Source organism: Anopheles stephensi, chromosome 2 (genome assembly GCF_013141755.1).
Source record: "Anopheles stephensi strain Indian chromosome 2, UCI_ANSTEP_V1.0, whole genome shotgun sequence".
In the NCBI taxonomy this organism is placed as follows: domain Eukaryota; kingdom Metazoa; phylum Arthropoda; class Insecta; order Diptera; family Culicidae; genus Anopheles; species Anopheles stephensi.
In genome coordinates this window covers 47,978,810-47,993,171 of record NC_050202.1, presented here as the reverse complement: position 1 = coordinate 47,993,171, position 14,362 = coordinate 47,978,810, and the positions used below count along the sequence as shown (strand labels likewise).

Sequence of the window (14,362 nt, the reverse complement as noted above, 5' to 3'; positions counted from 1 at the left end):
TTATACCAAATTTTAACGCGTCAAATTTTAATTCATTCTAATTTTTTAAACTATTAATTGTCTATGTTTTTAAAGAGTTTTATAGTTGATATTTTATGATAAAAATTCATCAATAATGCTTATTTTACTGACTGTAAATTATTTTAATAAAGATTGCTGAACAAGCACAACTACCAGTAAACAACGAGAATTGCTACATTGAACTGGCTTAGGTAAAATGACCTAACTTTTAAAAGAAAAATTTAATTTACGAAATTTTCAAAGAAAATGACAACAAAACATATGATATAAACTATTGTGAATTTTCATTCACCAGTTTCTTCATAATTGTTGTTTTCAGTACCTATTGCACATAAAATTGCACATAGTATACATGACTGTCGTTTATATGTTTTATTCGGAATTTCCACTTTTCCAAATAACAACAAATTTGCTCACTCTGCTCTGTTTTCCATCACTCCTTTTGCCGATGCACACCTACAAACCACCATGCGTCTCCATCAAGAAACGCTTCAAATATCTAAATTGAAATCGTTAGGGGGAAAAACTTGCCACCCCACCCACCTGCTGCTAGAATGTCCCCAGCAAATCAAATTCAAAGGGGGAAAAACTATTTACAGCTAAATTTTACCACTCGATGAGTTTTAAATCTCTCCTTTCCCGGTCCTGGCAGCACTGAGCGCCGAGCACAGTGCAATTGAAAAGGGGATTATTACGGAATGATAATTAAATTTAATTAATTAAGCATAAAAGCACCTCCAGCGGAGGAGGGAAAAACTTCCTAACGATAACCGACCCATACGCTGGAAAGTTTGTTGGACTGATGCCACATAGTTTTCTCCAATGGTTTTTCGATGCCGAGGATAATGAAATTCAACAAGCAAACTTGAATTGAATTTAATTTTGACGCTTGTAGGATCAACACTAGTGTGCGAAAATTTAAATCGATTCAAAGCGCGATATTGGAACCAACATTAATACGATCGATTACAATCATCTCTCACAGAGGCACCTATATTGCTTACCCATTAAAATGTCATTAAACAACCACAATCGAGAGTCTTTCTAGAGCCTCCTAACAGTCCGGGGCTCACATCGAAGAACCTCGGGTGGAAACCTCAAACCTGCATGTCTTTATCATTTGTCCCCCTTTTTCACGATCACGCACGCACGATCCGCAGCGCACGGGTGAGACGAAACCGAATGCTTGAACTTAAAAATGTCCAATTGCATAATGATGTTAGAAAAACCAGACCTACCCTCGGCTTCGATTGTATTGGCCCGTTGGCCCCGCGTGTGTTGTTGTGATTTTATTCCCACCCCCACCGCCCCCCACCAAATCCCAACCCTTTCTCGTGCGCCCCAGAGCGTTGAAAACCTCCCCGAGCGGTGGTAGCACAAATGTTTGAACCGGTTCTTTGCGTTTTTCGTTCGTCCGCCTGGCAGGGAGCCCAATGTCGATGTCATTAGCGACGCGTGAGCATCACATGAAAAAGCTTTACGCGCGAGCACGCCGCCATACTTTTTTTTTGTTTTTGTGGGTGCATGCTTTGTGTGTGTTTTTTTTTCGGTTCACGCTTGAGCATCTGTTTTAATGATAATGAGAGCGAGCGAGCCAGGCCAGTCGCCTGGATGGTCGTCAAAGTACAAACACAGGCACATGAACGAAGCAGTGATTATCGACTGACCGGCCAAACCAAACCGATCAATGATAATCAAGCTCTGAATCTGTGCCGATAGAAAGTTTCCAAAATTCTATCTTTTCTTGTTAAAGTAATTCAACTTTTTACACTTTTTATTTTGAGTGAAATTAATTTTCAAGATGATTGGAAATTTTAAAACGTTCTCTACCTTCTCCCGAAACGCACTCATCTCCTGCTCACTTTTGTCGGCAAACCAATTCCAATTAATTTTTCAACCGTTCGGGAGGTAAATAATGATTTTGTTATGTAAACAGCTTCCGATTATCGCGAACCAAAGTCACCGGCAGCACCACGAAGCGAAGGCCACCCCCTCGGGACTTTAATTATTTTTCCTATTTTTCCCTACTGCTCGATCAAGGCGCCGCAGAAACGACGTGATGTGACGACGACGGTTGAAGATCCTGAATAGCCGACACTAATGGCAACATTTTGTGATACAATATAACTTGTATCTTCGCTCTCGGTAGCAAGCAGCCACTTGCTGCAAAAAACCGCCCCATTACTCCCCCCCCTCTGTGTGGAGTGGGTCTGTCTCAAGGATACAACCGATTCGCGTGAGCTCGCATAGTTACAACCGTATAGACAGCGAGAAAGTAAAGCAAACACACAACGGCGATCAGCAACAAAGAAGAAATGAAATGTTGGCTCGTCACACACACACAGTAGCTTCGAAATTCCAGCTACCGAACATTCGGCCAAGGCCTCCGGATCCGGGACAGACAAACAACAAACAGATAAACAATCGAGAAAACGGCATCCCTCCCACCCGGGCTCGTTACCGGCCACCGTACCAACCAGATGAACTCCATCAAAAAATCCACTCCGGCTCCATCTGGAGTGGAGATCGTATAGTGCTGAGGAGAGACTCTTCCTGGCGCGGTTGGGTCAAATAGAGCAACCATGGGAAGGGGCAACCCACCCGACTGTTAAAAAATGAAACAGCATGCATCCATCGATCTGATGATGACTTAATTCGAGCAGATGCTTGGAAGCGTAAGAAGAGGAGGGAGGAATTTGAGAGAATTTTACCAAAAATGAAGTTCAGGAAAATGGAATAATGTCCAAATGCTTATAAAATATAGTAAGAATTGAGGTAGATTGTTAGCATGATTGTGGTGTAATGCACATTTTGAATTATTACGCCTAAATGTATGCAATATGCGTGGCAAAAGAATGGTAAATACTGTTGTAATGGCTACAGAATCATAGCAGGCGTTTCAAACCATAGCGATTGCATACTTCCAGGCAGTAAAAAAAATTGGGATTCACGAAATCACCTTATCGAACATATTTAATAGTATTAATATGTACTTAAGATAGAACGACCATTCCAACATGTTACGAAGAAGTAAACACAGTACCTCAAACAGAAATCCGTACACCTTAAATTTAAACGATTATTAGACTTTAAGGAAGAATAAATTTGTTAACCAAGAACTGTATAATTATGATTATTTTTATCACACAAAGTTATTTAAATAAATGTTATTAAATCCGAGCTTAAGTTTTGGTAATATGTAATTTGAAACCTTACTTCCAGAGGGCCACTCACAGCTCGTTTAATTGAAATAAGCTATAAACTTTATCTTTCTTTATGTTCCTACTGATTATTAACACATCTTCCTTGGGCACTACGACTTCGAAAGGTCTCATCCTGCCATTTCTGGCATTCTGTGACTTGATTTTGCCCGCAGCTGGAAAGCTAGACCTGCTTACGGGGAAGCGATCTGGCTGGGAATTGAGCCCCCATTCTGCCGTGTGAAGATCGGAGCTGTTAACGCCTCGGCCAACGGACCGTCCGATATAGACGCAACAAACTGATAAAAATCGGTGGCAAAAGTGTCACTGTTTAAAAAATGCAAATATTTTTTAAAAGCTTTTGTTAGTGCCCAATACAGATTTCATACAATTTGGAATACAGTGAAGCAAACAGACATTCGAACGAATTAAAATCGATTTTTTTATTTTAAGGACGAATTGTTTAGCCTAGGGCTTGACATAGAATGTAGCTATTGTACAACTGTGTAACGGTCCTGAAAACTTTTCTCCTCTGCTATCCTCTCTTTTGGAAGTTATTCTCAATTCAATCGGTTATTTATGGACAAAAAAATTATTTAAACACCACGATACTAACATCATGCGATTAAAAATGCCTTTCGGACAAGAATAAAATACATTTGGTAATTATTTACCAGATATCTGGTTTTCCGCATGCCTTGCAAAAATCGAAAATACTGCGCTGGTTCAGATAATCTGGAAAGCGGTTATTGTGCAGTGGTAAATAAATAGGTGAATAAAAATGATCACGCACAGCTGTAAGAAACTCGTCCGAGAAGTAAAAAAAATAAATAAAAATATTATATATTACAACATAATTTAAGGTGTCGGAATTTCTGTTTGACTCACTGTAATTTTTCCCTACGCTTGAACCACATGTCCAACATGTTTGACGATGCTAACGAGGCTAGTTATCCAAAAACAATATCCTGTGGCCAGATTTCTGTTTGAATACACTGTATACCACCACATGGTGTGAGAATTACTGTTCGAAGCACTGTATGTCTTTGCAGTTAACCACCCCTACACCAGCTGCCCTAGCAGCAGAATAACAGCTTTAGTAGCTCGAAACAAAGCTGTGGGATTTCGCAGCTCTCGAAATGCTCACCTACGCAAAATCGGCCACCACATCCGCCAGCTGTCTGTCCAACTCTGGCGAGTACAGCGACATCGGTCCATTTTGGTGTGATGGATAGTGAACCCCACACACGCAACGCAGAAAGCAGAGTTGCTAATAAGACATTTAACCCGATTGAAGAAGGAGAGTTTTCATACACCCATTGCATGTGCAAAGGTACTTATTAAACAAATTTCTTTACGAATATTAAAAGACCGATAGCACTTGCTAAAGTCGTACCAATTTCTCGCTCCATAATGTGCTTATATTCATTTTCTTCCCTAATCCCATCTTATCAATTCGCAAAAAGTGCAAAATTCCGCCGCAACCCAGAACGACCACCGGAAGCGTAGGGGATTAGTAACGCTTAAGTCACACAAAACCGCCCAGTTTTATGCGATCGCAGATCGTTTTTCAGTTGCGAACCAAAGCAATCGGGCAAAAGCTAACCAAACACAGAGAAGAAGAAGAAGAGTTGTGGCGGGCAAGCGCGCACGCGGTTAGGGAGATTTTGCAAAATTTCATCAGCAAATAATTTTACCACTCGCGGAAGCGAGCGTCCAGCGCTGGAATGCGGCAATAAATGCGGTGGTAACGTGAGCAGCACAACACGTTGGCGTGGCGGACGATCAAAAGGGTAGCGACGGAACTGCATCAATATTTGCCTTCACCCTCACCATCACCGGAAGCAGCCAAGCACCAAGCAATTCCGGATGCTGAAATAAGGGGAGACGGAGGGTCGAGCTTTACTTTTCGATTCTTTTCTACTGAAGGAAATGAATTTTTGCACAAACGTTGGTGGTGTGCCCAGTCCAATCGGAGCGTTTGGAGCCCCGTCTTCCTGCTGCCGGATGGGAGGATGTATTGCAAACGGGCGGCAGATCCGATGCCAGGATATGAGAGCCAGAATCATTACGATGTGTGTAAACAGGGAGTGCGTTGAAAGGGAGGATCAATTGCGTTTTTTTTTTCGGGATAAGTTTGTGTGTTAAATACACTAAGGCAAACTTCTGATAGATTGCAAGAAGTTCAATAAAACACTACTCATACGGATAAGTGGATTTACTGATGGAAATCCATTATCAAGCAACTCAGCCTCCTCTTTCAACTTAAAATCAATAGTTTATCTAGTAAAACTATTCTCCATACGATTTCTTTAAAAAATAAATAAATTCTCCCTAGCAAACTCTAGATCTCTAGATTGCAGACTGAAATTGAATATTTGACAAGCCCCCCCCCCCCCCCCCCCCACAAATAATCAAATTTCCCACGAGAAAGTTTGTCTCCACAATTCTCAACTCTCTTCTCCAGATAATCTTTCTTCCATCAACTTCAGACGAGTTGCGCTTATCGTAAGCTTACGTTTAACCGAAGCAAAACTGAAGGCACAGAGCTTCCGGGTTTTTCTTCTTTTCCCATTCCAAACGGCAAAGGTCACCTCGGGTTCGTTTTGTTCCGGGCGTGGAAAATTGCTTTTTCACAAATGCGAAAAGGAGCTGAATTGAGCCGGTTGGGATCGGAGACACCGCCGAGCACAGCAGGAGTGCATAGTGCAGCGAGCCGTGGACAATCAAGGGAAGTATACATTAGGGAGTGCTGCACTGCTCAACCGAACGAACGATATTGGCTCAAGGGATACCCTTTCTCACACACACACACACACACACACACACCGCTGGCCTGAGTTCACCGATATGGCACGAATGGCACGGCTGGGTGCAGTATCCTGACGCATGGATTCGAGTACATGATGAAAGATCTACAAACACAGTCAAGTGGTGGGATTTCTTCGTCGACCTCGTGCCGTTGTTCGGAGGAAGAATAAGGAAGAATGGGTTCCGGCCGGGATGAAAGTGACAAACACTTCTATCGGTAGCGATAGTTTGCACCAGCCATGTCCAGGGGTGCATAAACTTTCACATGATAATTTGTGGTTTACAAAATCATGTGTTTAAATAGCTTCAATATTGTCATAATAATTTTACTATAAAATTTTATCCCTGTTTGCTGTAATAGGTGTTTTTTTTAAACCATGATTTTGAATTTTAAAAACTGGAATCTGTGGCTTTTTTATTTTTGTTGAAGTAGTAGAACAGGATCTATCTCGAAACCCCTATAACCTCCCACTTCTGAGTGCCATAAGTTAACCATCGAATATTTCAAAAAAATGTATATGAAGTCTATGATGTTGGAAAACTAAAGTTGAGTTTGGAAAACTGAAACATTTAGCCAGCTTTTGTTAAACATTCGAGCAAGTTTGCAACAGTTCAACCTATATAGGTCATGTAATCCAGAAGTGTTTGATCTTAGATATATTTTGACAGATTTGCAGCTTACCCCGAAACACTGACGTAAGGTCATTCGAACTGATAAGAAGTCTGCATAGTTCAAATTTCCAAAAATAAACATTTGGTTTACATTTGCAGAGCATCAAGATAAGCTTGTCAAGCAAACACAAGCTCAGTTTAAATGTCAGATGTTTGTATGTAGAGCTAGGAGCATTTTCGCCACAAAACGTCAAAAGTCTTACAAAAAACTGGACCAGGTCATTTTAGAACTCAAAAGTTCTTAATTTAATTAGCTCAATATGTTCCAATATGTCACTCTTATACTAATGAAATGTAAAGGATAAAAGAACCGGCTCGGTGGAAGAGACATACGACAGGACCGGGGTTCAAACTCCATTCGGACCGTTCCACCGAAGCGAGGACTGACTATCCAACAACGTGGTGTTGTATTAAGTCTACTAAGCCAACAATATCGTGAGGAAGATGCTCAGAAGGATTTTTAGCCCCGTATGTGTGGAAGGACAACAGAGGATCCATTAGAATCACGAGTTCTACGAGAGCTGTTTGGTATTCTCATCATGGTTCAGTGAAATAGACTCGCCAAGCTCCGGTGGACTGGTCATGTCATGAGTATTTCACCGGACGACCCAGCCCGTAAAATCCTTTCAGACCGTCCATATGGACACAGGGGGCGTATTAGGCTCAAACTGGAATGGAATGATGGCGCTGTGGCGTCCTCCAGAACGGTCGGGTAGTAAGACCACGAGGCTAAGGTAGTAAGTAAAGGATAAAATTAAAGGCCCTGACCAACCTGACCAGTATAGTTTCTTATAGGGCTTTAGAAACTAAAGGCCAAGGACAAGGCTAAAGCAAAAAAAAAAAAGGATACATTTCTGAGCTCAAGTTGGTGTGCAACAAATTAAATTAGCTTCAAGGCTTTCAACAGTTGCACAACCCTGGTACGGTTCATTCATTCAACGGTTGAAATTAGGTTATCACATTTTCCTGAGCGGAAGAAAAGTGTACAATCAAGTCCCATTCATGTCGCCAGCACAATGAGGCTGGTTAATGACAATTTACGTGTTAATGCACCCGGTTGCTGTGTTATTAACCGTGCACCCGGATCGATTGCGAGAGGTTTTGGAAGGGTGGTTAAAGGAGAAGAGTTCTTAAATAACTCAATTCCACCTATCGATTCGTTGTATCGTAAGGTCGACGACTTCGTGTAATAATTGACACAGATTGTTCAAGAATTTACACGCCCCTGTGCTTAGTGAAATCTGTTCTCTATTTTGATCTAAAAGTTTGCGAGGAACACTCAGTCATACTTCGAGTCCATTCATGCCACACGACTGACACGACTAGCCATTAGACAGAAGACTCCGTCAAGATTCTTGCGAGAATCAATCAAATTACTGCTTGCAGTTGCAAAAAAAAGGGCAAGCCTGAGAGACACCTAATAAAACGACTTCCTTTTTCTCTTCGGCAAAGTTCATTAAACCTCCTCTCAACATCGTACCGGAACTATTGTACTTGCATTGCTTCCATTCAACCCCACGCCCATCCTTGCCTCCCCTCAGTCAATTGTCCTACACGAATAAAACTTTTTATTTAATTAGTTTTTATCGTTCGTTGTGATGCTATTACGACGATGCCGCCATCGTCATCGCATGTGCCAGATAGTAGCGTGGAACCTGGGCCAGAGATGCTGGGAGACGAATCGTGGAAATTTCATTTATAAAATGCACTACACGAACGACAAATTATTCAACTCATGCTCGGTGACATCGCCCCAACCCACCTTCCAACAAACCTCCGCTATTGGTATGGTAATTTCATAAAGAAAAGTCGTGCATTCGCACATCTCTTAAGATAGGAAACGGGTCGACAAAAGTTTACGATCGAAGCGAGAGCGAATGTTTTAGTGCTGCTCGTGGACATAGTGTCGCCCGCTCAAACCAAAAACGCTACCGGAAAGGTTGGATGGCTTCGACTCAATTATGAGTTCGTTATGGGCGGGCATATGGCCCAAGGGCGTCATCCGTTTTCCGAAATTGTATTGCGAGCCACCATCGATAGAGTGGTGGTGGACGAGACGATCTAAGATGCCTTTTGGAATTTGGTCAGGGTTGCCTAAAAATCGATTTTCAGATCCCTTTGCGTCCGTTTGCCGGGTTTACGGTCAAACATCCTTGAATATTTTGCAAAAAAAAAAAATAGGAGAAGCTGATTTATTCTTGAAAGCCTTGATCGCTTGCACAGATACAGAATTAGTCCTGCGAATCGTATATAAACTCAGAAAATACTCAGATGATTACTCAGTACGGAGAAGTCTGAATAGATTCACAACTTCTGCTCTCAATCCAGCATTGAAATACGGGATGCAAGTTCAAGGGAATCCCAAAACCATTTCCAAAAAAACATCAATGCACCATTTCCCACACAAACGAATTATTCCGGATCTACTACAATCTACTCTGAATTATAACGAAATAATCCAGACTTCTGTAGAATGAAATGAAACCTTGGATCCTGCCCTCGTTTTGTAGGACTTCATCTCATGCGTGGTTTAAAATTCCTGGAGCTGGATAGATTCTGGCTGGAGAGGCTCTTTACTTGTCTCACTAGTTTAATCCCGAATTCAGTTGTATTATTAAGTCGTTCATTAACTTTTAGACATGATGCATATAAGTATTATATTCCAATAAAAAAATGACTATAGCTTAAAAGCCGGTCTTCATACGGCAGAACCGGGGTTCAAATCCCATCCGGACCGCTCCTCCGATTATCCAACTACGTGGTATCATTATGTCTACTAAGCCAAAAATGGCAGGCACCTTCGTTAGGCCATGAAGAGAGAGGGAGAGAGAACTTAAAAAGTAGGATTAATGGTTAATGCCAACTATTATATTACCTTGGCATTTCAAGTCTATTATCGGTGATTTTATAGGAGGAGATAATAAAATACTAATAATAATAATTGGGGCGGTCCGGTGGCCGAGGCGACAGCGGCGCCGGTCTTCACACGGCAGGGCCGGGGTTCAAATCCCATCCAGACCGCCTCCCCGTACGAAAGGCTGACTACTTTTTTACGGGTAAAATTAAGTCACAGAAAGCCAGAAATGGCAGGCCGAGACCTCTCGAGGTTGTAGTGCCACAGAAGAAGGATAATAAAATACACAGATTATTACTCACTATGGAAAATCCGTAATAGACCGGTCACTCTACTTCGAATTCAAAGAAATCCCGAAGCAGACACCAATCCTCCAGCGTATTTCGCACTTCAAGGAATTGCTGTGGTTCAACTCCAATCTATTCTGAATTATTGGGAATTACTCCAGACTTTTGTAGAATGACACAAAACCACAGGATCTACCGTAATTCTATAGGATTTTATCCCATTCGTGCTTTAAAATTCCCGGAGTTCCTTACTAAAGAGGTTTTTAACACTAATTTAATCTCGAATTAATTAAAAAACACAGATCTTTGACTGGTTATGGACTAAATTCACAATTTTGCCCACGACCCGGCGCTGTAATACTAGGAATTTGAATTCAAGGAAGCCCCTAAGTAGAGTTAGAGTGCTCCATAGTAAGTTACCCTTTAACGAACTGCTCTGAATCTACCCCGAACTACTCTGAATTGTTGCCAGTTACTCCAGACTTCTTTAGCACTACTTAGAATCCCGGGATCTGTTCTTATTCTCTTGGGTTTGCTCCAGATAAGACTACAAAAGTTCCTGGAGTTTGATCGATCTATTTCCTGCTAGAGAGCCATTTCATCTCACTTCTCTAAGCCGTACGTTACCCTCCGATACAACATGAGGACGAGGTCTTATAACCCCAAAAAAAAAACAGTAGGGTCAGCAGTTGTCCCTTCTCCATCAAAGCAGCGACCCAACGACACACCATCATCGATCAGGTGCAGACACCATGTGCAAGGGTGTAAGCAGATAAAGTCTCCCAAATTGATGGCAATTTCCCTTCCAGGGTTTTTTTTCCTGATAATGCTAATTAATTATTTGATTACCCACTTCTTCACACGCCCTGTTTTTCTTACTTTCTTTTTTTAGGGCGTTATGTGCAACCTTCCAGTTTCGCCTTCACCCACACTAAATCAGCTCATTATTTATCCGCTTTACGAGCGGCTTATCGAGCTTCGTCCCCAAACCGTAGATGTGTGTGATGCAGTTTCCAGCAGGGCGGAAAATTGAAGAAGTCCTTCATGCACGTTCCACCCAACCAGCATGAATCAAAGGGTAACCACGCGATTTTTCACACTCCCAGCGCCAAGACTTGCTGGAAAAGAAGCCAAAAGGGGAAGACAGCACAGAAAACCCGGACCTTCCCTGCTGGTGGCTTCTGCTCCTTCTCCGCTTGTTGCACGCCTTTTCCCATCCGACGGACAAATAGTGGGGCCGGCAGCACCAAGTGTGAAAACTTGAAGACTCATTCGAAAGACTTTGCTGCCTCTTGGCGTTTTCTTGCTACCCCCCCGATTGTTACCTTCGTTCCCTCTTTAATGCATCTTCCGATGCGCGCGTGTTGCCACAGTTTCCTCCACCAGCGCGGTTGTTGCTGTACGCTTTTCTCATTTTCACCGATTTTCTTCTTCACTCGAGCACTCGCCACTTCTTCGAGACGTCGTATAATGAGAGATTTTTCGGCTTTCCATCACTACCAGTACGTGATGGTTTGCTGGGACCCGTTCATCGGGAAAACGCGACGGTTTTCCACTGTTCCGCTCACTCACATATGCCGTACACACACATACACAGATCACCCCAACACATACGCAAACGTTACACACCGTCATTTGCACACCGATATGGGAGTGGGCCCGGCCCTTTTTTCCGACACCCAAAAGGGATTTTCCTTCACAATTTATATAAACACTCGGCACACAGAGACACATGCACGCACACACCCGTGTATCGGTATTTCGGTGAAATTTTTCCCGGCGTTTTTATAGCTTTTTCACCGTTTGTTTTTGTGTAGTTGTGTGTGTGTGTGTGTGCTTTAGCTTCGAGTCGGTTCCTTATTTCAATTACTGGTACTGGGCAGGCTTTGATATTTCATCAAGACGGTGGAAATAAAAGGGAATTACAAGAAAAAAAGACACACAAACACACACGGTCTACCAGCACCTACCGCCGTGTGTCAAATCCTAGTGACACGCCACGAATAAACTACCAAAATCACCCGCAAACCGAACCCGGTCTGTGTCTGGCCCGATCGGTGTGTCGTGCTCGCGCGCTCGTGTACTCGGTGCGCGCCCGAGAACAACATTTTCCAAAAATAAACGTCGAGAAAAATGGTTTTTCCCGATTTCCTGAAATATTCGTGCTGCGTGCTTCACACTCTTCAGCGTGGTGGCCCGTGCTCTGTGAGAGATGCGTTCGTGCTCTCCAACCCAACACACACACACGCGCGAGCGCGCCGAGGCGAACGCTTTCTCACTCTTACTTTCCGATAGACCGAACACCAAAACACTCACCACCGAGGCTCGATCGTCATCGCGTGTGTTCGAAGGGAAAAACTGTTGGGAGAGATTGATATGCCCTTCCGTCTTCTTTTCGGCTCACTAAACACGCTGCATCCAGAAAGGTTGAACGCAGCCACAAAACCCGTCCCGTTCGTATGTCCGTTTTTCCGGATGCATTGCTAGAAACGGGAGTGCATCGTTGACAAGCCATTACGCTCACCGCACGCCCCTCCGGGTGGAAGTTAATTATGTTGCGTACTTTACTTCATCTTAATGCTGGGACCGCTCATTGCACAACTTAATCGGCTTTTGCTTCAATGCCTGGCGTTAGCAGAACTTCTGCACATGGAAAACCTATTTACATCTTCCAATTTCAGCAGATCCTTTGCCAGTCGCTGATTTTCGCATTGAGCACCATACAGTAATGGGCAACATAAAGTTCTCTCTTGTTTACTTAAAATTAAAATTGTTTCAACTGCACTAAATCACTTTAATAGATGAACAAAAATAAAGGGGGGGGGGGGGGGGTGGTTCGAAGGGTTCGAACCAAATAATGGAACTATTTTTGGTGGAGTATTGATATCCGGTTGTGGAAAGATGCAATCATATAATGGAATCTTGCATTCAGTTAAGGGGAAATTTGTTACTTGGCTGTGAAACTTGACATTCAGCTGTGTATTATGGAGCTGTGGTAGTTAAAAAGTCCTTCAATAGAGTAGATCTATTGATTGACAGGATTGGATTGGATTGAGAGGATTGCTTACGGAGAGGTGGTTTTGGGTGGCAATTGCACCCCGGGCCTGCCATGTGAACACTAGGTATAAAATTATCTGCAGCGATTTGGAAATTTTTGCAGATTGTTCAGCTTCTGTGCATTTAATTCTTCTCAGGCGTGATTCATAATGTTAAAAATAAAAAATCTGCCAATAGTTCTTGATGAGAAATAGTGATATAGGCCTTTTGGAAGTTTTATTCCGAAAAGAGTGAACTAAATTCTTGGACTTTATTATCCTTCTGCAAGAAGAACCTTTCTCAAGGGCCTAACTTGATTAGAGCTACACCATTTTTTTCATGTAGAATGTTTAGGCGTTTGGATTTATAATCATTAATTATACATTATTAGTTTGCTGACCAACTACACTAGTAAACTCCGGCCGATCGATCGGAGGAGCGGAATACTTGGCTCAGAAACTTGTAACTGAAAGGGAATTTTGGATCTCGCAGAACCGTTAATGGCTTCCCTGACTACGATCTGTTGTTCGTTTCCTTACGGGTTACGATACCCCGTTCCGAATTCCGCTTCGAGACATCAATAACAACACGAATTTACGAGCGTTAAAACATTTCAAAAATTCAAAAAATAACCGATCAAAACGATCGCTTTGATCGATTTTGACAGTGATCACATTTTTTGTCATTGTGATTTTTTCAAAATTAAATTTTAATCTATGTTTGTCTTCACTTTTCATCTTTAATTAGCAAAATTTTAATTCCACAAGATAGTCAAAAAAGGGAGAAGTGGACACTTTTTTGTCGATCACTGTATGGTGCACGCACACTCCTTCGAAACTAGTACAATACCGGGCGACTCCATTCTCAGTTGAAGTGATTCTCTGTTACCATTATAATCTGATGTCTTTCTCTTCCTCCTTTTCATACAATTCAGTTCCATTCAGGGGTACATCCAGGAAACCTTTAGGTAAACGGTTCGAATCTCACATTTGGAGGGAAGCACTACCATGCATTTAGATGCATGCTCTTGCGCGTTTAAAATTATTCATCACTTCTCAACACACACACACACGAACACACACACGAATACCGGTGGTTCACTTTTCGGTTCACGTTCTCACTTCTCACCTTCGGTTGCTCACTAAATGCTCTGACTACTACGATCGACGAACGCACACGTCCAAGGAGTCCATTATCATTTTCGTAAATTTGCGTACGTGCATTCTTATCAACCCGAACTCGTGTACATTTAAAAAACAATGCTATATTTGTGTGTTTTTTCTTTGTTGCACTTACAAAGCATAATTCACTCGCAACAGAACAGACACGATGAGATAGTGTGCATGAACTTCCTTTTTTATGGCACAGTGGTATACTAGCGGTCGAAAGAACGGCACGGACTGGCGCCGCAAAAATAACAACACAAAAATAAAATAACTCACGCACTTTCTCACCAACAGACGCACACACACACACGTACA

General features: G+C 42.3%; 1 protein-coding gene across 1 annotated transcript in view; it reads right to left on the bottom strand.

Moving 5' to 3' along the window:
* LOC118508280 (serine-rich adhesin for platelets) overlaps positions 1-14,362 on the bottom strand; it is a 43,138-nt gene that overhangs the window by 27,723 nt on the left and 1,053 nt on the right. The gene's annotated exons all lie outside the window — the stretch shown is intronic.